The sequence below is a fragment of the Mustela lutreola genome, chromosome 10 (assembly GCF_030435805.1).
Source record: "Mustela lutreola isolate mMusLut2 chromosome 10, mMusLut2.pri, whole genome shotgun sequence".
Taxonomy (NCBI): domain Eukaryota; kingdom Metazoa; phylum Chordata; class Mammalia; order Carnivora; family Mustelidae; genus Mustela; species Mustela lutreola.
In genome coordinates this window covers 90890474-90916949 of record NC_081299.1, presented here as the reverse complement: position 1 = coordinate 90916949, position 26476 = coordinate 90890474, and the positions used below count along the sequence as shown (strand labels likewise).

Sequence of the window (26476 nt, the reverse complement as noted above, 5' to 3'; positions counted from 1 at the left end):
TAATCTTCTGGTGAATATGTTGGTCTGGAAGCTTCCCAAGCCTTTCTAAATGTTGAAATAAATTATTCCCATTGGTTCCCCTTTGTCCTCTGTTCTTCAAAATATAAAAACTAAGTAAATTTAGTTAAATTTAATTCCATTTTGGCCCATTTTGCCTTTCTAAAAACAACTAAAAACTGCTTATATCATTACCATTATTTATCACACAATTTACTAATTTTCAACTCAATGCAGCAAACCAATTCCAAGGTCACTTTCCAAATCTTTTTTAAAAACGAGATGGCCAAGTGCCAGCAGTTTGGTGCTGTGTCCAATTCTAATGAAACATTAAACATTTTAGCCAGCAATTCCAGTGTCCTCTAACTGCTTTAGAAACATTTGGTTGGATGCCATCTGTTCTTGGTGATTTATTTATGTTTTGTTTGTCAAATTTTTTCTAAAGTATCCCTTTACTTATTTATTTATTGATCAATTTATCTGGCCTATACACTATGAAAGTCACTAAGAATGTATTAAACAGCTAACCGGTGCCCAGCATAGTGCTGGGTAACATGCGGAATACAAAACAATTGAGGTTATGCATCTGTCCTCTAGGAGTTTGTTTTTAGTCGGGGCAAAAAAGCAAGAACAAAAATATGTAAACCATGTGACTTAAGTAACTCAGGTGCTATCAGCTGCAGGTACAAAATACATTAAGCTCCAGGTTTCAATGTGTCCTGAGCTCCTTCCAGCAGCCTTCTCCACTTCCCTGTTAAACCCTTCCATTTCTCTGTGGAATTTCTAAGAGGTATTTCTCATGTGCTCAAGAACAGTCTATTCGCATTCTTTTATGTAGCACTCTTTTGGACATGTATTGCTTAAAAATGTTTTGAGAGAGGTATTTCACCATGGCCATTGCTGTCAGTCGTCTTGAAATTTTTGCTCTCTGAAGGCATAGCTGGTACTGTTGATGCTTCTCATCTGCTATGCAAGCTGGCTGGATGCTGCCATTTTCAGAGATGGAAAGATGAGAAGAACTTTGGTCTTCCTAACTCTGTTCCCCACACCCTGAGGTATGGCTGACTGCATACAGAGTCTCTCACTATCTTTCATCAGAGCAATCCTTCCTCTTTTGTCTTGCACTTCTTTTCTAGACCTTGAGGTGGCTGAACAATAGACTTCATCTTCTGTTTCCTCAACTTGAGTATCTTCTGTGTCTGGTCGCCATGTACTATTCTTTTGCTTCCTCTTGCAACCCCAAATTAAATTTCTCATTCACATAGACTCATGCAAAACAATGCTGGGAGGTATCATTGATCCTATGTGTCCAGTCTTCATTTGGTACTGAATAAATTCACAATGCATCTCAACCCTCACAGCAGCCCTACAAGGTAGTCACTGCTATTCATATTTTATAGCAAAATGTACTTAAGTTTACAGAAACTAGCTTAAGGGTACACGACTAGTAAGATTCCATTATTAGAAAATGTTGGCAGCCTATTCCATGAGTGGGAAACTGCAACAGTTTGATTGCTTTAATTTGCATTCCCTTTTTGTTACATAAAAAAGTAATGTCTTGATTATAGGGAAACCAGTAAAATGAATTTTATTTTGATAGAACTTTAAGCTAGAACATGATAGAACTTTAAGTTAAACTTGCTGTGGTTAATTAGTCCCTCCCTCAGAATCTTTTTTTTTTTTTTTTTTTAACTCTTATGTAACCCTCTAAGCCAAATTTGAAATCAATAAACAACAAGGCCACTGCTCAAATCAGGCATTATCTGCTTCAGAACTTGTCATGTCTCAGTTTCTGATTGGCAAGTGAATTACAGCCAAGTACTTATTAGATGGTTAAGCTCTCTTCCAGTACAGTCTTCAATTATCTTTGTTATTGTACAGCAAAGAACATTTGCTTGATGAAGTAGGGCCGATGTGCTTATTGTATGTCTTTGCATTCTCGTTAATCTCCCCAGTTCTGCAGTTTGTATCGGTTTTCTAGTTATTAGAGGGAATTCATGAGAACATGCTTTATTATTAGTGCTGTCTCCTAGCAGTATGTAAACCTTTGGAATATGCAGAAAACATGACAAATCTCCCAGCCCTGAAGTCTTTCCAAGCTGAGTATGAATGGCCCCACTACAGCAAACTGACAGGGAAGAGTGCTAGTGTTTTAACTGGTGAAGCTAGAGTGAATGGAATCTATTAACATTCTTAGTCATTTAAATAGTCATCTTTTCCTTCTTCTCATCCCTGTGGCTTAAATGTAGTTTAAAAAATGTATTTTCATATGTGTGTGATTGTCATTTCTCTACTAGTATACATGTTTCATGATGATGTTAGACTGAACCTCAATTTTACTGTAGGACTTTAACTGGAGAACTCCTTGAACCTCCTAATAAAGCTTTTCCTCTTAGGTGACCCACCTGAACTCTCTAGCTTCTAATTAAATACTGATTAAGAAACAGCCTTGCATTATCTCTTAGGAAAATCCCAAGTAATCAAATGGTCATGTTCCTGAACTTTGGGGATCCCTTGTCTTTTCCTTTCATTGGACTTCCCTAAGAATCATCGCACAACCCCTGACTGAGGGCAGACACAGGTAGCCATCTTGATATCTCTTGAACACTACTTCAAGGAGAAAGGTAACACTAATTAATACATGTCAAAGATCTTCTAATCAATTTCTTCTTCTCAGTAGTGAATTATTTCCATAGGAGAGTAAAACTCTTGCTTAAAGACTTGCAAAATATAAAATTTGGCATGGGATATGGAGATTCACACATAGCATATAATGTTGTAGCGTGGAAGCAATATTGAAAGAATAGATTACTGGAAATAATGTTTTGGACAGAATTGAAAGGTTTTGGTAAAGAGTAGATTTTTAGAAGGGGCTTAATGGAGAAAAGGAATTATTCTTTGGAGGAAGATCAAAATACCTGTTTCTACACATGGAAAATGTCTTCATGTTTACTTTCTCTAAAAACGGTAGTCCCATTCTTTCAAGATCAATATCCTGAAATGAGGGAAACATATAGTCTTTAATTTGTGTACCTTATATCTCCTGCATTTTGTTAACTGAGTACTTATGATCTTGTGTCTTTTTGGTGTTGACTCTTACATCCTTTCGGATGCCAGTGGGAAGTGACGATTTTTCCATTTCTGTTCAAGTGTCTCCATATTCAGTATTGTTTAAAGATGCCCTGAGAAGTAAAGTGTATGAATAATGATGTTTTATGACTGCAATTATTCCTCAGTTGATTATTCATTACTCATAGTATGAACTCTGAGTGAAATTTACATTTTCTTCCTATAGTTAAATGTTATTATCAATTTAGTGTTATAAATTTCTGCCAGATGTAAAGCAATCATGCCTCATTTCCAATATTGAATTGTCTTTGAGTGAAAGATCATATGTCTTTACCAAACCTTTTCTATTAATTACTAATATTTTCATTCTTGTATAGTACCATAAATCTTATCCATTAAATGAAAAATCATGGCTAATTCTGAATCATTAAATGAAAACTAATGATTAAATCTAACTCAATTCATGATAGTATCTTTCTAAATTTCATGTTTGCCCTAATCGCCACAAAACTGGATGCATTTATATGCTTGTTTCACATTTGTGTTTTAGCTTTTATCCTAGTTTATTCTTTCCCAAATGGTTCTATATTTGCACCTTGAATTCTTCCAAAAGGTTTTTTTTTTTTTTTAAGATTTTATTTATTTATTTGTCAGAGAGAGAGAGAGAGAGCAAGAGCGAGCACAGGCAGAGTGGCAGGCAGAGTCAGAGGGAGAAGCAGGCTCCCTGCGGAGCAAGGAGCCCAATGTGGGACTCAATCCCAGGATTTCATGACCTGAGCTGAAGGCAGCTGCTTAACCAACTGAGCCACCCAGGCGTCCCTGAATTCTTCTGAAAGGTTTTAAAGTAGCTTTCTGCTGGGCTCACTATCACTTGGATGTCTTTCTCAAATTACTTTTCAAAGATCTCTGTTCTTAGGAATATCTCAATAACATGATTTTTGTTTTCATCTCTTTTTTTTTTTTTTTCAAAATATTTTGAATAGATTTTTCATTTATTTCCAATACCAAAACATGTTCACATGTTTGGCTAAATATATTATACAATGAATATATAAGGCATTCATTGAAAATGAAGAGAATTGTTTTAGTTACATATACCCTTTTCTTTATTTTTTTCCCCATTATATGTAAATAGTGCTCTAATGAATATTCTTACACATAATTTTTATACATATTTCTGCTTGTTTTCTTGAGATAATTGTTTAGAAGTTGTATCTCTAGGAAAATGTTCTTTTTAGGTAAATTTTAATCATTGCTTAATTTTGGCATTTGAATTATTTGTATATATATGTAATTAAGATCTTACATATATCATTGAACCCTGATGTTTCTTCAATTACAGATTGCCTGTTTACTAGTTTCCTTTGTCCATATGTCTTGAACTTTTCATCTTCTTACTAATTTGTAGGAGATATTAATAAATTTGTGGGGTTAATCGCTTGTCACATATTCTTGCATACATATTTTATTTGCTCAACTCTTATTAATCCCCTTTTAAATAATTCTTCCTTTTCTAAAATAAAATAACTAAGAAATTTTTTAGCACCATCAAATTACATTTGCCCATCACTTCTTTTAGATTTTTTCACTTTCCCCTGTTTACCACTTTAATAAATTTGTAATTTGCTCTATTTCTCATAAACTGACCTGTTATACCCACACTCTTGCTTTTACTATTGGTCACAGGTTTAGTATGCAATTGGAGTTGCCTCTTAGAAAGTTTGATTAATTTTGCCCTCTTGCTTATAAAGTTCATTTTCCTTCTCTGTCACTAGCAGCTTTATTTGTCTGACTCCAACTGGTCCCCAGCACAAATCAGAGGTGCCACATTATTTATGTTTTATTTAATGTATTTATTCAAGAGAAGGGAAATAGGAGCAGGGGAAGAGGGAGAAGCGGTTCCTGCTGAGTAGGGAGCCCAGTGTGGGCCTCAGTCCCAGGACCCTGTGGTCATGACCTGAGCTGAAGGGGGACTCTTAACCAACTGAGCCACCTAGGTGCCCCAAGGTGCCATTTTATGATATGGCAGAATGATGGCCCAAAAAGGATGCCCATGCCCTCAGCTCTGGAACGTGTGTATATGTTACATACAACATGGCAAAAATAACTTGGAAGATGAAATTAAGGTTACAGACCTTAAGATAGGGAGAATACCTTGGATTATCTGCATGGACCCAACATAAATACACAGGCCTTAAAAATGAAAAAGAAAGGCAGGAGAATTAGAGAAATATATGTTAAAATAAACAGGAGACATTTGAGGCATAAGACACACTTGACCCTCTGTTGTTCAAATTGCCAATGCAGGAAGGGGACCTTGAGACAAAGAGTGATTGGTTTCTAGAAGTTGGAAACTCTCCTCAGCTGATAGCCAGAAAGGAAATGAGACCTCAGTCTGACAACCATAAGGAACTGAATTCCACTAAGAACCTGAATGAGCAAAGAAATGGATTCTCCCCCACAGACAGAAAGGTACATAGCATGGCCTTGCTAAACTTTGACTTTAGCTCAGTGACATCATGCTAGACTTCTGGCCTACAATATATAATACATATATATTGTATATGTGACCTGTATAATAATAAGTTTGTGTTGTTTAAGCTCCTAAGTTTATGGTAATTTGTTTTAGGAGTAATAGGAAACCAACAAGCAAGGCTTTATGGAATTTTGCTATTGGGCATTTTGTTTCAATTTCTGACTCAGGCCCTTAATAGCTGAATAATTATAGAGCTTATTCACTACTTATCTCATGGGGCTGTTGGGAACCAGAAAGTAGTTACAATAATGATAGTAATAACAATAATGACAACAATAATACTAATAATATGTTAACAGTATAATAGTATAGCTACATACAATATGTTTTTAAAATAATGACTGTGGGTAACACTTACTGAATGTTTACCACATTTCAGATCCTTAATATGTATTACTTCTTTTAATGTTTATAATGAATTTTTGTTAGATGGTATTATTACGATCCCCCATGCTTTTTTTTTTTTTCCATACACCTGAAGGATAGAGTTATTTAAAGAAAAAAAAGGAAAGGAACAGAGAGGCTAACTTGCCTCAGCTCATACATATACAGTCAAAGAATGCTGGAGCCGATGCACTGAGCCAGACAGAATTTTCCAGAGCCTGCATATTTGATCACCATGCTAGAGCTGTTCTATTACTGTTGTTGCCATTTACTATGAACCATTATACCACAGCTGCTCAACTATCATTGTTTTCATTATAATTATATTATTCTTTTCAACCCAATATCAATAAAAAGTCCACAACTGGTATAAAAGTAAGAGTGGGGTTTTGACTTTGAAGAGATTGCCTTTGAGCCTACTGTATGGTTTGATCAAGGGGCCAATTCAGTTAATCAGAGCTTACCTTTATAGTCTAAGAGGTGGCAATATATCCTGGATCAGGTGACTTGCCTTTAAGTACCAACGGTTTTTAAATCATCTATGAATTTTGAAGTGTTTATTTAACTTCTGTGCTCCAGTTGCATAACTGATATCCCTAGTAATATAGACACCTCTTAAAGTTATGAATTAAATCAGATCGATGGTCATCGTAACTATGAAGTTATGAGATAGATCATTCAAATATGAGGCTTTATGTCATAAGAACTTTTTTTTTTTTTTTAAGAATTTATCTTGGAAAAGGGAAGAAAAGTGAATTGTTGGATTTTTCACTTCTATCCAGAGGGTTTATATGTTTTGTTTGCCAATGCAATTACTTTTATAATGTTTCCTCTGGTTTTCACAGTATTTAGGCATGGGACTTAGAGCTGGCAAAGCAGAAGTGTGTAAGAAGTGAGATGGTGAGAAGCAATGGCTAGCTGCTTAATATTATGATACCACAAAAATGAATACATCTATTTTCCTGGGGGAGACAGAAGTACATTGCTCTACAGCAGCATTGTGTGCAGAGAGAAGATGCTCTAAATATTGTGGGTGTGATGACAGAGACAGGACTGGAAGCCACTAATGGATTCTCAGGCCGGTAAGACCCCTGCCCTGTTGGCCTTGACCATCCCATGGATGGTGGTTGTGTTTCACTCACCCAAAGGGCAGCAATCATGCTTTCCCCCCAGTCTGAACAAAAAGGATAATTGGGAGCCTTGGGGGATAGGCAGGGGGAGATTTTTCAAGTCAGATCTGGAAGTCCTATAAACCTAGGCCAGAGGACACAACATTTTTTTTCTTTTCTTTTTTTTTTTTTTTCTTTTTAAGATTTTATTTGAGAGAGAGAGAGAGAGATCATGAGCTGGAGGGAAGGGTAGAAGGAGCAGCAGACTCCCCGCTGGGCAGGAGGTTGACACGGGACTCAATCCCAGGACTACTGGGATCATGACCCACGCCCAAGGCAGATGCCCAGCTGCCTGGGCCACCCAGGCACCCCAGAGGATACAACTTTAATGATCGCTGGGTCCCTCCTCACTTAGCTCAGTACTCATCTGCCTTTTTATTTATTTTTTTATTTTTTATTTTTTTTAAAGATTTTATTTATTTATTTGACAGACAGAGATCACAAGTAGGCAGAGAGGCAGGCAGAGAGAGAGAGAGAGGGAAGCAGGCTTCCTGCGGAGCAGAGAGTCCGATGCGGGGCTCGATCCCAGGACCCTGAGATCATGACCCGAGCCGAAGGCAGCAGCCCAAACCACTGAGCCACCCAGGCGCCCCCTCATCTGCCTTTTTAATTAGTGTTTCATTTCTTTGACAAACTATTTACTCTGCTTATCGTTTATATCTATGGCACTCATTTGTTTTCAGCCATGGGTCATGGTAACTCAGCGAGAGCTCGATGTTAAAGGTCTCAACATCCTCCTAATCAGCGTCCTGGTTTAACTTTGCCAGCCCCCTGCCCACCCAGAAATCAGTGGGATGTCTCTTAAAGGCAGGTCTGATGGTGATTCTCCCTGTCTACCCCGAAGCCAAAATTAAACGAAAAATCAGAGCCTCTCAGTATCAGTTATTTTACCACAAGGAAAAGTTCTACATTCCTTAATACATCTTCAAAAGTATTTATGTCTTCTGCATCTCTCCCTTGTTCATTTCTCAAGTCCCATATGTTGCTGCAAACTACCCCTGCTTTAACCCTCTGTAGTCTATATGAGCAAGAGCCTCAGATCCTTGCAATCTGGTAAAACCTTGGCATCATGTCACATCATTGCTTTCTTTCTTTCTTTCTTTTTTTTTTTTTTTTTATAGATTTTATTTATTTATTTGACAGACAGAGATCACAAGTAGGCAGAGAGGCAGGCAGAGAGAGAGGGAGGGGGAAGCAGGCTCCCCCCTGAGCAGAGAGCCCGATGCCGGGCTCTATCCCAGGAACCCGGGATCATGACCTGAGCCGAAGGCAGAGGCTTTAACCCACTGAGCCACCCAGGCGCCCCTCATTGCTTTCTTATATGTTAAAGCCATCTTACTTTTCCCGAGTAAGTAGAATGCTAATCCTTATACATACATGCATATATATATGTGTGTGTGTGTGTGTGTGCTCATGGCAATTTCATATGCATTATATGGTTTAGTCTGCATAATACCACCTTGAAGTAAATAGTACATTTTTATTATCTGTGTTTTGTAGATGATACAACCGGGCCCCATGTACTCTGTTTAGCCTGAGTCACCAGACGGTGGGTGACAGACTGCATATATCTGGTTCACTATGTAGAGTCTAGTTTCTTTTCATTTCTGGGTTATTTTCGAGACGCCTCTGGTTCAAAATGAAGAATAATTCAGACGAAAATCAAGGCCATGAGAACAAATTCCATGTAGGTTTCCTTCACCACCGTGTTGCTCAGCACTGGGCATGGCGGAGGGCAGGTGCTTCATAATTATTTATTAAATGAAGGAAGGAACTTCTACTGGGCTTTCAAGACTTTTATGCTTATGAATGGCTTGCAGAGAGGAGATGAGATCTTCTCAGGGACTTAACATGCAAGAGGGATTTAAGACATTGAAGAGTGAAGAGATAGACTCAGAAATGAATCTTGGCTCTATTCATTCGTTGTGTGCTTTTGGACCATGATTTGAATTCTGAATCTCAGTTCTATCATCTGTAATTTCAATCATCTGGCTAAAACATAAAGACAACATTACTCACTTCATAAAGTTTTTGTGGGAGGTAAATGACAGATGTATAAAAAGCATGTACCACAGGGCCTAGCATTTAGTAGGTGCTTGATAAATATTACTTGTTCTCTTCCTGCTGTGAGGGAGAAGTGTTAATTCATAGCCATTTAGGTCAGCAAGAGATCCAATCATTTAACATTTTTTTTTCTAAATAGTCATTACATATTTATAATTCCAGGCTGCTTGATTTATATGTGTTCGTGTTAGCGGCTTCTAAGCAGTTTCCAGCTTTTGCATACCCCTAGAGTTTATCTCATTCTGCTACATAGGTTGGAAATAAATTTTGAAAATCATACCAATATAACTCAACAATCTTTCAGGCTGGTGGATTTAGTAGTGAGTCTTAGCTAAGGAAAATAACAACCATAGTAAAATGTTTTGTAAATCCATACCTGATTGGAGAGAGGATATTAGAAGTTAAGCTCTTGATTTTATTATATCTGGGTATTAAGCTACCTTTTGTATTTTGCTTGGTATGCTAATCCATATAGAAAGCACTACAGAAATTTTGATTTTATGAAGCTCTCTCTAAATGATTCTTTTAACCATGTAAGTACTGAAATGTGCAGTTTTGCAATCCATTCCAAGTACTCGAGGACTCAGGGAACAGTATTCATTTTGCTTTTAAATAAAAATTATTCTAGACCTGAGTTCTGTTTAGGGGGTTAAGAAAGGATAGTGATATGTTTTTGGATTCCTTTATGTTGCCATATTAAGTTAGTGCGTTTTGTTCCTTTCCTTCAAATGCCTTTTTTTTTTTTTTAATAAGTTGAAAAACTGTTTTTAGCCATTTCTACAGCTGATTATGCTGCTTGTGAAATTTTGACTCCTTTCCCTGGTGAAAATCTGTGTGGATTTCTGAAGCGACGCAGTTTACACCAACAGTTTCTGTCGAGTTTTTGCTGTGGCTCTGATTTGTTAGCTGTGTCCTTTTAACGGATAGAAGTCTCAATTTCCCCGTTGGTCAAAAGCGGCAGTTAATACCCACTTAACCAGTCTGTTGTATGGATGAAATGATATATGTAGATCTCTGTGTGTATATGGGGCAGAAGCTCTCTAAATATTAATCCCTTTTCCACCTTGTCTGCTAAGCATTCTTTAACCATCTATATGCTGCTGATGGTTTTATAACTCGTAGTAATACCACTCTGCATTTATGTACCACTTTTCACTTTTGCCAAGCCCTCTCCTGTATTAGATTTTCATCCTCATAACAAGCCTGACATGTGGGTAACACAGTGATTACCACTTCCGTTTGGGAGATAAAACCAATTGTCAAATTGTAAACTTCTTAGGGGTGAAGGACTATGTCATTGGCTCTTTTCTTTGTTCCTCAGGCTGAGCTTGGCCCTGAGCTTGGCATATATTCAGGGATATATCAATATTTGTTGTACAGAACTGATTGATGGGAAGAGCAGTAACCTGTGCAAGGTCACACAGACAGAGGTCATGGCAAGACTGGGACAGTCTTTCAGATTTTTCCATTAGACAAGCTGTGAGCAACTTTTAATTTTTTTTTCCCCCAAAAGGGTCAATTCAGGGAAAATAAAAATGTTTACGTGCCACAATTTTCCAATTAAAATGAAAATGGCTTTATTGAGTCTCAAGGAAAAATATATTCCTTCTACTTAGATTACTTCCTTCTGCAGTAGAAAAGTGCCAATGAGAAATATTAGCACTCCTTTTTCTCCACTAAAATGTTAATATCTGGGCATACTTGAGAAGGAGCCACCCAGAGGCAGCTTTCCAATCTTTTATTCCCTCATATTTGCAGAGCACTTTAGAGTTCACAAAGTGCTTTCATAGGCATTATCTAGTTACATTCTTGAAACAATCCCCGGAAGGGGTATTATTACCAACCACACTTTACAAAGGGTATGCTCAAGTTGAGAGGGGGAAATGACTTGCCTAAGCTCACACAGCCAGTGCATACTGAACAAGCCTAGATGTGTTGCCTCATAGCTGGTATATGCTGAGCACTAGCTTCCTTTATCTGTTGTAGGTCCTGCGGATGAATGGAAGATAGGGTCCCCCCACCCAAAACAAAAAACAGTATGAGCATTTCTCTTTCTTACTGCCTGAGTCTCTAGTCTTGTCTGTCTTTTTGTTTTTGTTTTTTAAATCTAGCTGAGTACAGAGGCCTGAGAACAAACCACTCCAACAAAACAAAATGAAAACATGTTATCTCCTTTCCTTTCCTTCCTTCTGCTCTGAAAGTCTCTTGCTTTGTATGGGTAAGAATTACACTGTGTGCTGAAAAGTGAAGTTCCATGGCCTTCAGTCTGACCTGAATGACCTACCCGGGTGACCGAAGCCACCAAAGAGAGATGTGTTCTGGTTTATAGAACGCCAGTGATTCGGTAGTTTTTGACTTGAAAATCTAGAAATTAATTTTGTGGTGGTTTCAAATGTAGTCAGACTAGAAATTTTTCACTAAATATGCATGCGGTGTCCTTTCCTTTTTTTTTTTTACTTTTTTATTTTATTTTATTTTTTTTATTTTTTTAATTTCTGTAATGCTTGACATGATCCTGTTTTCCCTCAAAGGAGCTTCTTTCTGGAATGAATTCCCTTCTATTCCTAACTCTGTTTACCAACGTTTCAGCTACACTTTAAGCCTTCATCCGAACCTCTATCTTCTTTTTTTTTTTTTTCTTTTAAGATTTTATTTATTTATTTATTTGACAGAGATCACAAGTTTGCAGAGAGGGAGGCAGAGAGAGAAGGGGAAGCAGGCTCCCAGCAGAGCAGAGAGCCCGATGCGGGACTCGATCCCAGGACTCTAGGACCATGACCTGAGCTGAAGGCAGAGGCCCCAACCCACTGAGCCACCCAGGCGCCCCTGCGGTGTCCTTTCTTTCCCACCTTGATCCATTACATTTTTTCATATCCATGTCATTTGCTTTTGTGGACTTGCAACCAGAGATTGCAATAAAACAGGTTTGTTTAACTAGATTGCCCACGGTGAGTAAGTAAAAAGACGACCCCTCCACCACCACCACCACCGCCACCGCCACCGCCGCCATTCCTTTTCGGGGAGTTTTCCAAGCCTCTCTGGAATGTGGAGAAAATCTGTGGAAATATGTAAGGCAGGTGCGTATTTGCACAGGGTGCCTAAGCTGGGAAGTATGAAGAAGGAATAAGAATGACACGGGGTGGGGGGGCATGGCTTTCTGCTGATGTGACTGTCTCCCCATATCCAGTCTCAGCACACTGGTCTCCTTCTTTATCTCCCCTCCACGGTTTCTCATTTGTCACAGCTACATGAGGTAAGAATTAATTTTGAAGTTCTTTTTTTAATGATACTTTTCTTTTTTTGCTACTACATCTGCTCCCTCCCTCATTTGCATTTCACAGTTTATCTGTTGTCAGTGACATCATTTTCCAAATTCCTTTGAAGAGGACGGTGTTGTCTACCCTGTGGTAACTGATAATATCTTTTGCAGGGAGAAAGAATACTTGGGGAAAGGTGGCCTCAGATAACTCGCTCCTCTTGAAATCCAAGAGCTGCTTTATGTTTGATTTTCTGCTTTCCGACCTGATAGAAATCGTCATTGACTTGTTTTAGACAAGGTTGTGTTTGCTAGCTGATTGATGAAGTCCACATTTAGTGGACTTGCTAGGTTTCTCTGTTTGTTCTTTGAGCAATGCTGCTGAAAGTAAAATTAGACCTTCTGTGGCAGGTGCTGTTTCGGTAGATGCAAGGATAGATTTAGACCATGGTAGGGAGGTTGCCTTAGACATGGGTACATATAATTTTTCTTCTCATATTTTCTTACATCTGCACTTCTAAAATATCACTGTATCTACTTTTTAATCAAAAAACATAAATGCAAAGATAAATCAATTAGTAGTTCATTGAACTGGAAATCTTCACAATATGCAATTTGCAACTATTTTGTCACTTTTGTGATGCTTGTCATTTTCCACATTTCCAACATGCTCATGACTACATAAACAATATTTAGCCCCAGGTATTTTTATTTAGTAAGAATCTAAATCCCCCCAGTCCTAGGCCTATATCCAGAATTTCTCCAAAGATAATTATTATAATTGATCAGAAAAGCTTATATTTTCTTTTCCCCATGTGGTAACTCAATTTATTGTCAAAGGTAAGATTCAGCCCAATATTACTCACATTTAGCAGACAGACATTTATGAGTCACCGAATGGCCCATGGCACAGGGCTCAGCCTTTCAATACTAGCATGTGATATTAAAGTGTTGCAACAGCATCTTAACTAATTATAATCTCCCTGCACTTTGACTCTTTATGCATCTATCAATCCTCTACACCATCCATTCCTTTATGAAGCCATTTCTGACTGCTCAGAATTATCTCAACCTGTCTTTAAGGCAGAACACTTACTCTTGTTTTAGGGCATGGGATATATGGTATCATTAGATAATGCATTCATTACAGATGATGCATATAATTAGTTACTTGTAATTAGTGACAGATACAGATAATGAGTGGTTTCCCACTCATTTTTAAAATGAATTATTGAATATAACATGCATACAAAGAAGTGCACAAATCATAATATATATCTCAATAACTTTCATATAACCCTTTTCCAGAGTCATAAATAGGATATTACCAGTTCCCAAACAGTGGCCTTTGTGTTCCCTCCCAGTCACAATTTTTCTCCCAAAGATGACACAACCCAAACTCTCATCACCATAGTTTTAGTTTTGTGTATCTGGAATTTTTTTGCTCAGTATTATATATGTGAGTACATGAATCATTAGTGGTACATTCAGTAGCACTGATATTTAATAGCCCATTTTAAGGGCATACGACAATTTATTTATTCATTCTACTATTGTTGAAAATTTGTTTTTGTTTGCTTGTTTTGCTTACTAGCCTGGGGCTATGACTGTGCTCCTATATATTTTAACATATAGCTTCCAGTAAGAACACATATATGTATATTTCTATTCATTTGTTAATCCTCTTCTTGAGATACAGAATTTCCAACATGAAATCAAGAATTGCATTTTAATTTTTAAAGAAACACAGGAATGTGTTGTGCAAACATTTGAGTTTTGAAAGCAAGTACAGAAAACTTCTTAAGTTGGTCTACTTCCTCACTCCAAACATTGGAGCTTTTAAGTCTGTTTCAAGTTCTGTTTTCCAGAAGTAAGCAGGCTAATTAGTAGTGCATATTGGTTTAAAGAAAACCTGTTCTCAATTTAAAACAAAGAAACAAATAAATATTCTGAAGCATCAAAGAAAAAGGACAAAATACAAAAAAAGGTAATATGAATTCCTAAACAGAACTTTCACATGAATTCTTAGAAATTTTTTAAATAACAACTCATACCAACACTCAGTAAACTGAAACCGGGTCTTAGCAAGGAACCCAGAAAAGACTAAAGAGATTTCTAAGATATAAAATATAAAATCAGCATCAGAAACATTTAATATGGAATGGTAGAACTGTCTCTGAAGAAGATCAAATAATGAAGTAGAAGGCAATCTGGGATAATCTTTAAAGTATACTTAATTTCAAGAGAAGATGGAGAATGAGAATGTACTGAGTAATAGGAAGCAAAAGAGAAGAACACAGAATAAAGAGAGATGAATACATAGGCAATAATAATAATAAAATTAAATAGTAATAAAAGAAAAAAAATTCTAGAACTAAAGTAAATAAATTCCCAAGATTAGGACTTGAAAGAAACCAAAAAGGTCCATTACATTCCAAGTAAAATGCATAAATGTAAACTACTATGAAAAGACATTAACAATTTTTAACTTTAATTTTCAATATCAACATACAGTAAAACCACCTATCAATCAGATGGATACTGATTAAATCACTTTTCCAAATACCTTTTCCTGAATTCCTGAATTCCTGAACTCCTGAATGGCAGGTGTGATCCAATATCTTAAGATGTGGAATTCTACACCTTTGAATTCAGCAACAGTGTTGTTTGTCTCTGAATTTTCCTAGCACTTAGTTCACTCAGTACATGTTCCTATTTAATCCAAATTGATCTTTCTTTAGTCTTATAAATATGTATTGTACAGGTTATATCTCAGTATGTCCCATGGCACCTCAAAAAGACTCACAAGATCAATGATGAACATTCAAGGGTTAAGTAAGACTGCTATCTCAAAGCACAGGTACAGTTCTATACCAGTAATGGACTATGCACTAAACACGATCATTGTTTTTGAGAAGAAATATTTGGATTTAATTAAATAACATCATAAAGATAGCAAAAAGACTAATAAAAATTAATTGGAATACAGAACGCCAAAAGGAGAGCTGGGACTAAAAAAATCTTAACTGGTATGACTACTTGAGCAAAATAGGACACAAAGAAAAAAAAGTGAAAATTAATGGACTCTACCTTCATGATAAAGGTAGATAAGTGTCAGAAGGTAAGAGAAGCTCTGAAAGTGGTCAAATTTTCTATTTTGAAAGGTAAGTATGGAAGGACTATTCTTATATTCTAAAATTTGTGATACATTATAAAATGATTAATTATGTTATTAAGAAATAGTAAAATAAGAACATAAAATAGAATTACAGAAGATGGGGGCGCCTGGGTGGCTCAGTGGTTAAGCCGCTGCCTTCGGCTCAGGTCATGATCTCAGGGTCCTGGGATCGAGTCCCGCATCGGGCTCTCTGCTCAGCAGGGAGCCTGCTTCCTCCTCTCTCTCTCTCTCTGCCTGCCTCTCTGCCTACTTGTGATTTCTCTCTGTCAAATAAATAAATAAAATCTTTAAAAAAAAAAAAAAAAAAAAAAAGAATTACAGAAGATGACATCTAAATAATAACTAGAAGACTAGATTTAAGTGGTTTAACCTCTATTAGAAGAGGAAGAAACTTAGGGGCTCCTGGGTGGCTTTGTCGTCAAAGTGTCTGCCTTCGGCTTAGGTCGTGATCCTCAGATCCTGGGATCGAGCAGGAAGCCCGCTTCTCCCTCTCCCACTCCCCCTGCTTGTGTTCCTTCTATTGCTGTCTCTCTCTGTCAAATAAATAAAATCTTAAAAAAAAAAAAAGAAACTTAAATTGAATTAATAAATTTATAATATACAAATACAGTTTAAAAAAATCTATATAGGACACCTATGGGGACCGATGGGGGCCCCACACTGTTGTATGTGAGTCAGTGTGAACCTGGATCCACCTTCATCTGAAGTCAGGAGTCCCAAACATAGGCATGGGTCAACCAGAGCCTCATCTGCCTCCCTCTGCCCTTTCTTGCCAGGACCAGATTGACCCTCTCCATGGAGGTGCCAGCCTAAGCAAGACTACGTTAGGGGACAATTATTTGTAAGGGATCATTCAAGGAAGGAGTTTTGCTGGAGGAGGTAAGATAACATGAAACCTTTAAGCCCTGGTGACTCACAAAGCAGCAGCACAATTTTTTTCCAAACAGTCCAGACCCATCATTAGCCTTGTTCAAAACGTTTGAGTTTTTATGACTGTGCAAGCAAAATTAATGAATAGAGTTTGAATAGGATCCTTAAAGATTGGAGAAAGAGAATTATTGGTGGTACGGATTCCAGAGAAACATACACTAGCCACATGAAGAAAGCAGGTCATCTGTGAGCAGCTCCCCTACATCCCCTGTGTGCAGGATCTCCTCCTCTTCCTTCTCTTCACCTTCATCTCTGTCACCAACACTCCCACTCATGCTTTAGAATGAATGCATTTTCTTCAGACCAAATTGGAAGAACTAAAAGGAAATCTTTTGTTCTTCCCAACCTAGTCAATAGTAGCTCGGGTGAGGGCGAATTGCCTTCAGTCACAAATACTTCTCAGAGTTATGGCAAAGTTATTAAACAACACAGTACTGAGTTTTTTTGACAAGGTTGGAATGATGAAAGACATCAGAGCGATTTACAGGTTTATTTATTTATTTATTTAAAGATTATTTATTTATTTGACAGAGAGAGACAGCAAGAGAGGGAACACAAGCAGGGGGAGTAGAAGGGGGAGAAGCAGGCTTCCCACAGAGCAGGGAGCCCCAGGTGGGGCTTGATCCCAGAACCCTGGGATCACAACCTGAGCCGAAGGCAGATGCTTAACAACTCAGCCACCCAGGAGTCCCTGATTTACAGGTTTATAACACACTTCACACAAGCCAGTGTATGCAGATGTGGAAAACTGAGCTAGTTGTTGAATCTTGTCGGGCAGAAGTAAACATATTAAGAAGACAAATCACTCAGAGGGAAAACGTCTAGAACAGAAGATTGTAGCAGCGCATGATGCTAAGAAGACTGATGTCATCTGAAAATTTGGAACTAGTGTTTGGTCCTCACATGTCATAATTAAGTGTGTAGTAGAAAGTAGAAACACACTAGGAGATACAGAGGCCTCTGATCTACCTCTCTCTCACTCTTTTTTTCTTTTTTCTTTTCTTTTTTCTTTCTTTTCTTTCTTTCTTTTTTTTAATTGCACCCATCAATCAAGAAAGTACTTTGAGCCATTCTTGCATAGAAAGTTGTATCCTTCTGCCTGGACCTCAAATCATGGGCTCTTCTAACTCTGCTTCCACCAAGGCCAAACTGAAGTATCCTAGAAGTAAGGAAGCCCTTCTTACTTCCCTAAGAGTAGCTGGAGACAGAGTTGAGATAGTTGAGACATCAGATAACCGTGATTATGAAAATTGTATTGACCCCTATAGACTCTTTAACAGGGAATACTCAGATTTGAGGGATTGTCAGTACATGACATATCCCCATGGGGCTCAGACTGCCTAGATTTAACTATAAGAAAAGAAACTCTCCATTTAGCACCATTTTACTTGATTACTCGTTGAGGAAAAAAAAAATTTTTTTTTGAGGACTGGGTCATGGGGGGAGGTTACTTACTCGGATCCCTGGACTCCAAAGAGGAGGATCCTATGCATAGAACTTACAGTGGCCTAGAATTTGTGGTTCTACCTTTTGACCCAGTGTGTAGGTTTCAATAGAGAATCATTAAAAATATCAAATTGTCAGAGGGACTGGGTGGCTCAGTTGGTTGTGCATCCAGCTCTTGATTTCAGCTCAGGTCATGGTCCTAGGATAGAGCCCTGCCTCCAGCTTCTCACTCAGCAGGAAATCTGCTTGTCTCCCTCTTCCTCTGTGTCTCCCTCCCTCAAAAAAAAAAAAAAAAAAAATTTTCAAAAGAACATCAAATTGTCCTAATTCTGGTGCTATTCATACATTTACTGGTATATTTAGACAAAGTAAAATTTATGAACAAAATTCCTGTTCTCTAAAATAAATTAGAAATTAAATACTAAGCACAAGTAGTCTATGAATGTTCTATAATGAGTCTATAAATGAAAAACTTACCCTTTGCACTATCATGTCTCAAAATTTATGTTTTTCAAAAGAAAGTGAGTTTACCAACAGCCTCTAGAGAATCTTCTTTCTTTGATGAGCCAAGTTTATCTTTGCCAGAAAAAAATTTTTGATAAGAAACCTGATTGGAACAAATCAGGTTTGCCTTCTCTTGTCTTATCAGATGTGACCTAGAGAGTTTGAAAGAGAGGGTTTTGTTTTAACCTCTTTCTACTAGCCTAAATGTGTTGGCACTTAAAATGGCTTCCTTTAAAGAAATATACAAATGCTAATTACCAATAAGTAATCATGCAAATAATTATGCCATAAAATAAATAAATAAACTTTCTTTTGGAGGATTACACTGACTTCTGTCTTACACTAGCCACATTTATGATCTCTCTTCTGAAGTTCTAAAGGAAGGACATACAGCAGTAGATAACAGAAAGGCATTAGGTACCAGATCCAAACTTTATGTTCGATTCCAGACACAGTGGATTTAGTTCATTATATGTGAGGGATGCAATTCATTTAGGCCACCTGACAAATCCTAGTGTCAATTTGGTTTGTGGAGGAGAGATACTTAATAAAATGTTTGGAAATTTTTTAAAGACATATTTATTATTTGAGAGAGAGAGAGAGCATGTGGACAGTATGGGAGGGAAAGAGAGAATCTCAAGTAAAACCACCTACTGAGCAAAGAGCCCAACACAGGGCTCCATCTGAGGACCCTGAGATCTGAAATGACCTGAGCTGAAATCAAGGGTTGTATGCTTAATCAAATCAGCCACCCAGCTGCTCCAATTGGGAATCTTGATGAATGAAGATTCATTTTAAATCCAAGGAGGTGGAGAAACCCTTACAGGCTACAAATTAAAATAACTAATGAGAATTTATATTTTGTTTTTATAATCTTTTTTTTTTTCAAATATAGAGATTGTATCAATGTTTCTCAGACTGGAGAAGAATAAAATACCTTTTTGGATCTGGTTGCAGTTCATTCTAAATTCAGGGAATATAAAACGAAACTCACAGCTTTTTACTTTGAGTGCATAAAATTGAAAGTCAGAACAGATGAAATAAAATACACATTTTATTTAAAATCATAGAAAAGAAAGGGTAAAAATGAAAAGAAACAAATTTTCAATGTCTGTTTTCAGGATAATAGCCAAACTGGACAAGTTTGTTGTAAATATTGATCAAAGTGTCTGCCTAATTGCCTTTGCACCACTATTTAATATAGATGAGATAAAATTGAACAGTGTTGGTAGTAATTCCTATTTAGATTTCCAGATTACATACGAGGCTTTAAATCAAAGGATTTAGTGGCACAGTAGGCAAAATGTATAACATGGGTCAAAGGTATGGATTAGGATATAATGCTCCTTAACTTACTAATACAGTAGATAAGGTCTGCAGAGGAGACTGATGATGTTCATACTTGCTACGAATGGAAATTCCCAGCATAAGACTTACATTCACAAATTTGCATGCAATTCATATTATTATATTTACTTTTCATATTATTATATTTACTTTATAAACTTATTTTGAATGTAACAGAGAAACTCACCATGAGATAAAGTAGAGTCTTCTGACAGCTATGTTTTCATTTGTTTATAGCGATTGAAGAAATTCTAGGCATATTCATGAAAATGAATACAATATTATAGAAAATACAATAGCAAGAAATCCATTTTATGCATCAAGTTCTTGAATACTTTTTTGAATGGCTGTCCTGCTCAGTCTCATCAACTTCAGTGCATAATTTAAGGCTTGGAAGGAACATCGCATATCATCATTTGGTTTTAACATCTACCCTGAGTATTTCCCTGATAACAAATGTATTTGACATTATCACAGATGAAATTTTTTGTTTGGTTACATATTAATCTGCCATTTCCCTTTGTTTTAATATATTGAAACTGGTGGTTTTATATATAATTCATGCCAATATACCTAAACTATGCTGAACTATAAACCAAAAATATAAGCTCTAAAATTTAATAAAATGTTTTTCAAGCAATGATATATATGTTCTTAGTCATCACCTCGGAATTAAGTTTGAGAGGCCATTTGTCATAGCCATTTTGAAACCCCACATAGTGAAATTATTTTTACCCTATTTATGTTTTATTATGTTTTTGTATAGTCAGAGTATAGATTAATTGGTTTTCTTATATGTGTTACTTGAATATTTTTCACTCTGTGTCCTCCATCATATATTAGGCTCACATACATATATTAAGCTCACCATTACATATATTAAGCTCACCATTAACCCCTTTGAATTTGTTTAAAAATACATTTCATTCACTATGCAATTGAGTCTAGATTTAAAGTTGGTTCCTTTCTTTTTCTGCGTTTTCTCATGAAAATAAACCAAGATACATTTGGAGACATAAACCATTTTTTCAGATGGTTATTATATGTGGACTAAATATAGTCCATATAAATGTAATAGGAAGCAATGAAGTTCTAGGAAAAAAAAATAGAAGATATGCCATCTTCTGAGAATTAAACTAGTAAAATACAGACAAAAAGAGTGTGGTTAGAGGTTTATTGTTGATATTAAGATGGAGATACTTGAATATTTGCATAACAAAGTAAATAATGTGGACATTAGGGGGAAGCAGCTGTTACAGTGAGTATCAATAGCCAAGACCTCCCAGCATAGGAGACAGATACTCTTATTTTATTTTATTTTATTTTACTTATTTATTTTTTTAAGATTATTTATTTATTTATTTGACAGAGAGAGATCACAAGTAGGCAGAGAGGCAGGCAGAGAGAGAGGAGGAAGCAGGCTCCCTGCTGAGCAGAGAGCCCAATGCGGAACTTGATCCCAGGACCCTAAGTGTGATACTTATATTTGCTCTCTTTTTAAATTACTTTTATTTTTTTTTTAATTTTTGGTGAGGTTATTTATCCTTTACTTTCAGAAAGGGTCTTGTTTTAAGTAACTTGTCTAACTTCACAGAGTATTTTCTTCTACATGCATGAATGTGTGTGTTCCTCTGTGTGTGTATGTGTGTGTTTAATGCTTAAAATATGTGTGTGTTCCTCTGTGTGTGTATGTGTGTGTTTAATGCTTAAAATATATATATATGGTAGCTTGCTTTGTAGGATTTTATGCCTCTGTTAGCTTTCCCCACTGGATTATTTTCTTCCTTTGATTCTGTTCTATTGAGATCAATTTTTATCCCACTGTTAGTTGTTACTCCTCAATATGGATTCCCATTCCAGAAAGGAGCTCTAGCATGTCAGTTTGAGAGTTCTTAGGGAGACAGACTGCTTCAGCTCCTCAGATAATCTTGCTGTGCAGTCCTGTAAGGGCCTATTCAGCCAGAGTGGCCCCACCTGGGTTGAACTGCCATTTTGTTGTTTATGCAGTAAAACTTAAATTGACCCTGCCCCCCTCCCCCCAGGGGAACTTACTAAAAAGCAAGTCCGGGAAACCAGTCCCAGGTAACAAAGCCCAAGTACAAGGGTGGGTCGGGTCAGGTGGAGACATTCAATCAGTGGGGCTGCATCAGTATGGGCCCCGCCCTTGGGGTGCCTTTTGGGCATCCATTCTGACTAAGGTGATAGGCTAATTCAAATAGCTACTATGCGGTGAACTGTAGTTCAATTGGCCACCTGTGTGTGACCTAGCATGACTGTGCAGATTTCTCTGTATATTGCAATCTCTTTGGCCACCTGTGTGTGGCCAGGCTCAACTGCATGGCCTTTGCTTATAAAATTCTGTGAGGCAGGGAGGGGTCGCGTTCTCTGTAAGAGGCCTGACCCTGGCCAGTCTGTTTGATTCTTGATGCTTGGCGCAAAATAAAGCTTTGCTTGACCTTCGCTTTGTATCAGTCTTGCTCCTTTAATCACGGACCCATTATTAGGGGACCCAACATTGGGGACCCAATAGTCCTTAAGTTCCCTCATGTATTACAGTGGGGGAAAACCACTTAGGTTTGGCTCATGTTCTCAGACTGGTCCCTCAGCAAATATCTGTTGGCTCCTTGGTGTTCTCTTGTTTTGGAGTCTGTCAAATATCACATTGTTCTATCCAACCCCATGCAGTTCCTGAGGCAGTTGGCACTTATTTCCCACCTGTGGATGGATTGGGGGATATGTTGTGAGGATATCTCAAGTAGTTTTGTTGTAAATACTGTCTGTGTCATCATGATTTTGCTATCTAGTTACTTTGCCCATTTTTATGTGGGAATTCAAGATAGAAACTATGCCTGGCATTCTGAATTTATATATATTTTTGAAGATGTTACTTGTTCATTTGAGATGGAGAGAGAGCTCACAAGAGCAGGGGAAGGTGAAAGCAGATTTCCCGCTGAGCGGGAGCCTGATGCAGGGCTTGATCCCAGGAAGCTGGGATCATGACCTCAGCTGAAGTCAGACACTTAACCGACTAAGCCACCCAGGTGCCTCTAAATTTATATTTTTATACAGGTCTATAGGTGATTTTTATATACCACTGTAGTACCTACGAGTATCTCAGCTCCAGTGCATACCAATAGCTAACCTCAGTCTGTGTTTCTCTCTGCCCCAATATATTAGAGAGAGTAAGCCTGAGTAATTATTAGCCAGATGATTTTGCTTATTCTCATGTCCAACCACAGACTGATCAGCAATGGGTGGTGATAGGAACTATTACATATTTTTAAGATTGAAAAGTACAGATCAACAGAGGAAAGAAAAATGGCTACTTAATACTTATCACAACTCTAATTTATGGTTTTCTCTGAAATATTAAAATATGTAACTAAAAAATAGGAAAAGAATTTCTTTCTCAAACTATTACCTCTGCCTGGACTCACCCTGTGCCCCATTATTAGGCTGGCTGATTTCAACTTTTTCATCACATGTCAGTCCTGATCCCTGAACCTTCCCTGACCTATTCTTTTCTTTCAGTCTGAGTTAAAAATTTTCTCATTCGCCCACTAAGGTTCAATTTTTTATCTTTTTGTCCTTTTCCAAACAACACTAAAAATTCCTTAGGATGGGAATTGTGTTTTTCTCTCTGTATCTCCAGCATCAAGCATGATATTTTTCATGTAGAAGGAGCTAATAATGATGAATGAATAATTGATGAATGAGAGAAATGAATGAAATTAATAATTTCATTATTAAAATCATTAATAATAATTCATAATTCACCACTTAGCAGTCCTCATTGGCTGTTTATAGCAGGCTAAATAATATACCTCACCCCTCCAGGACATTTGTGTCCTAATCTCTAGAACCTGTGAATATTGTTACCTTATATATCAAAAGTGTGATTATGGATCAAAGGATGTAATTAAGGATCCTGAGGTGCAAAGATTGATCATCCTAGATTATCTGGATGCGTCCTAAATATAGTCACAGTGGTCCTTGAGGGAGACCACATGGAGTAGGGGATGTGACTATAGGAGAAAGAAGTAGTAGTCAGTCTGGTTAGTGGTCACTAGCTAGAGAATGCAGGCAGACAATGAGTTGGGAAAGGCCAAGAAACAAATTCTCCCTTAAAGCCTCTAGAAAGAGACAACTGTGTCAACATCTTGGTTCTTGGCTTCTTTCCTCTAAAACTATAAGAGAATACATTTGAGTTGTTTTAAGCTTCTTATTCCATAATAAATTGTCACAACAGCCATAGGAATCTAAGGCCTATTTTGGTACCTCAAAGTAGAGAGCTGCTTACCAAATCCCTAAAAATGCATTAAGAGTGGCTTTGGAATTACAGGAGCAGAGGCTGGAAGAGTTTGAGAGAATGATAGAAAAGGCTGACTTTGCCTGAAACAGACTACTGGTAGAAATGTGACTGTTAAAGCTGTTGTTGGTAAGGGCTCAGAAGGAGATGAGGAACACAGCAAGCCTGTATCAGGGGGAATACCAAACTAGTTAAAAATAGAATGTATCTGGATGTATGAATATTGAAAATACTTCTGTTGAGGGCTCAGAAGGAAATGAGTCCGAGAGGAAAGGGGATTCTTGTCACATAGTGGCAGAAAACTTAGTAGAATTGTGTCCTACACTTGTGTTAGGAGCAAAGTATATAGAAGAAGAACTTGGAGGGGCGCCTGGGTGGCTCAGTGGTTTAAGCCGCTGCCTTCGGCTCAGGTCATGATCTCAGGGTCCTGGAATCAAGTCCCGCATCGGGCTCTCTGCTCAGCAGGAAGCCTGCTTCCTTTTCTCTTTCTCTGCCTGCCTCTCTGCCTACTTGTGATCTCTGTCTGTCAAATAAATAAATAAAATCTTTAAAAAAAAAAAAAAAGAAGAAGAACTTGGGTATTTGGCTGGGATGATTTCCAAGCATGAAGGTATGGCTTGGTTTCTTCTTGCTGCTGATAGTAAAATCCAAGAGGGAAGAGATCAACTGAGAGATCTCTTACCCAAAAAGAAAACAGAACTTGATTTGAGAGATTCTCAGCCTATCCAAATGGTAAAAGATGCTAACATTAGGGGGTTCATTGTAAGGAAAGCATACTCTAGAGATAAAGTCAAGGGTTTGGCTGGATAATCTCTTGACAGTGCCCCCAATGGATCTAATGGTCAAAGTATCCCCACACAGAGAGCTCTTTGAGGAGATTAGACATGTCGTTCATGTACCCCTTCAGCCATCTCAGCAGAGGCAGGGAATAGAGATAGGATTATCCAGGAAAGATCTGTGGCAGAGTTCTCTTATCTAATGGAGTGAATCCCTGAGATATACACAGAAGACCCTCAGTTCATTTAGAATGTTATACCAGCAGAAACACTGTCAGCTTGGACTGCAAAGGACAGAGAGGGGATGAAATGAAAGGAGACTTTCAGACTTCCAAGATTCTGCAGGAAGAAAATAGGCTAAAAACATGACTCAGGTGCAAACATGTGCTACCCTTCATGAAAAGGGCAGGATGGTTCAGAGGAAGCTGCAGGCCTATAGGGTAGAGCTATGAACCCAGAAGATAGAATGATGAGCCCAGAAGGCAGAGCGTCTTGCCAGAAAAGACCAATCCCAGACCTTGAAACCTATCAGGGTTTGCCCAGTTGGATTTTGATATTGTTTGGCGCCAAGGACTCCTTTTTCCTTTCATTTTCTCTCGATTTGGGTGCCTGTAACTATTAACCTGTGCTTGTCACCATTATGATAACTTGTTTTTAAGTTTAATAGGTCCATAGATGGAAAGAAATTTTTTTCCCAGGATGTATTCAACTCAGACTCCCAATCCTACCAAATTTAGATAAATTAAATGGTGAGGTTTGGGATTTTTGAATGGATGAGACTTAATGAGATTTGAAGCTGTAATGGTTTGAGACTTTGGAGAAACTTGGGATATGGTAAATGTATTTTGCGTTTGGGATGAACATGAATATTTGGAGGCCAGAGGATACCCTGTGGTAGGCTGAATACTATTCCACACTCCTACCATATGACTGTGTCCTACTTCCTGTAACCTGTGAATATGCTACCTTATATAACCAAAGACATTTTGTAGATGTGATGAAATCAGAAATTTTGAGATTATTTTGGGTAATCTGGGAGCAGAAGAGGAGGCAAGTCTAATGATAATGGTATTATTTTTTAAAATATTTATTTATTTGAGAGAAAGAGATAGCACACCCATGCAGAGGGGAGGGTAGAGGGAGAGGAAGAGTCTTAAGCAGACTTTATGCTGAGCACAGAGCCAGACATAGGGCTCAATCTCATGACCCTGAGATCAGGACCCTGAGAATGCAACCTGTGCCAAAACCAAGAGCTGGATGCTTTACCAACTGTGCTGCCCAGATGCCCCAATAATGGTCTTATAAGAAAGAGACAGAGGGTGAATGAGGAGTAGAAGTCATGATGGCAGAAGAAAGCAGTTGGAGTTATGTCAAGAAAGGTCCATGGGCCAAGAAATGCAAGTAGCCTCTAGAAGCTAAAAAAGGAAAGGAAACAGAATTTCCCTCTGAAGACTCCAGAAGGAACACAGTACAAATGACCAACTGGTTTTAGACTCTTGACCTCCAGAACC

At 37.6% G+C, this 26476-nt stretch overlaps 1 long non-coding RNA gene across 1 annotated transcript in view; it reads left to right on the top strand.

Annotated features, from left to right (window-relative positions):
- The first annotated feature begins 867 nt into the window (after positions 1–867).
- LOC131809791 (uncharacterized) overlaps positions 868–26476 on the top strand; it is a 96774-nt gene continuing 71165 nt past the window's right edge. The window contains exons 1-3 of the long non-coding RNA XR_009345302.1: positions 868–1052; positions 12158–12296; positions 16430–16532. This is a non-coding gene — a long non-coding RNA (uncharacterized LOC131809791). The remainder of the gene's footprint in view (positions 1053–12157; positions 12297–16429; positions 16533–26476) is intronic.